At 37.0% G+C, this 1252-nt stretch overlaps 1 non-coding gene across 1 annotated transcript; it reads left to right on the top strand.

Moving 5' to 3' along the window:
* Positions 1-942: 942 nt before the first annotated feature.
* LOC124105090 (small nucleolar RNA U13) lies at positions 943-1039 on the top strand. Its single transcript, XR_006855625.1, has one exon. It is a non-coding gene; the product is annotated as a small nucleolar RNA U13 (small nucleolar RNA).
* The last annotated feature ends 213 nt before the right edge of the window (positions 1040-1252 follow it).

Below are 1252 nucleotides of genomic sequence, written 5' to 3'. Positions count from 1 at the left end.
TTCTCAATTCTGAATCATGTGGGCATGTCCAAATCCTTTTCTGCCTAATGTGTGTTGCTTTCCTGAAAGATTGGTTTATAGAGATTTGACAGAGTGTGTTAGCACATAGTCTGAACACTAAAGTCAGGAAGAGTCATTTTATAATTCTGTTTCTTCCACTTACTAGCTGTATTGTGCAGATAAAGTAATCTTTTGTGTGTGCTGTGGATGGAGCCCAGGGCTTTGTGCATATGAAGTATCCACCCTTATCAGTAAGTTACACCCCTAGCGTGATATACTTAAAAACTTTAATTTTCCCAGCTGTAAAATGGGTTATAATATACCTATGTCACAGATTTAATTGTGAACCTTGAATAAGATACTTAATACACAGCCTGACACATTTGAAATATATAACAAATATTATTTTTATTACCAGGGTATTTTTAAACAGCATTAAACTTCCTCTGTGAATCACAGAGTTATGGAAGACTGATAGCCATTTTCTCACAGCTGGATTATCTTGAGGGCTTGTAAGAAGTTGAATACTGCCCGTGCTTTACTGACTGCATTCTTTTTCTAGGTATTTCCAAGTGCTTTTGTTCCACCAAGAAAAAAGCAACCAACATAATCAAATAAATAACCAGACTCTGGCTGATTTCTGCAATAAACATAGAGAGGAAGAGGTAGTAGGGGTGGGGTGGAAAAGGAGGAGAGAGAACTTATATTTGAAAAGATCATGACCACTCAAGATATTTAGAAATTACAAAATACACGGAATTTCTGAGGAATTAAATTGCACAGTCAGGTATTCCATGTTTTAAAATGTCTTTGAGAAAAAAAATTTGGCTGGGGGTATTGCTCAGTGGTAGAACATGTGTTTGGCACATGCAGGGTGGTGGGTATGATCTCCAGAACAAAACAAATGAAAGAAAGAAACTAAAAAAGGAAAAAAATTTCACAATCTTTTTGTGGTTCATTAGCTTTATTGTTCACATTATTGTACGAGATGTTCCTCCTTCAAACCTTGCTGTTACATTGGCACATTACCACTCTGATGTGAAAAAGAAAAATATTTTCTAAATCTGCGATTCACTTGAGACCTGTTTTGGAGCTAAGAGATCTGGTTTGTTAGAAGTAGCATGCACTTATCTGGGAGTGGCTGCACATGTCTGTAATCTCAGGGACTCCAGAGGCTGAGGCAGGAGGATCGAAAATTTGAGGCCAGCCTCAGCAAATTAGCAAGACCCTGTCTCAAAATTTTAAAAAATAG

This window comes from Marmota monax, unplaced genomic scaffold (assembly GCF_021218885.2).
Source record: "Marmota monax isolate L192 unplaced genomic scaffold, Marmota_monax_Labrador192_F-V1.1 WCK01_AAM20220418_F8-fsc00192, whole genome shotgun sequence".
NCBI lineage: Eukaryota > Metazoa > Chordata > Mammalia > Rodentia > Sciuridae > Marmota > Marmota monax.
The sequence above is the reverse complement of the archived record's forward strand: the minus strand, read 5'-3'. Positions and strand labels throughout refer to the sequence as shown.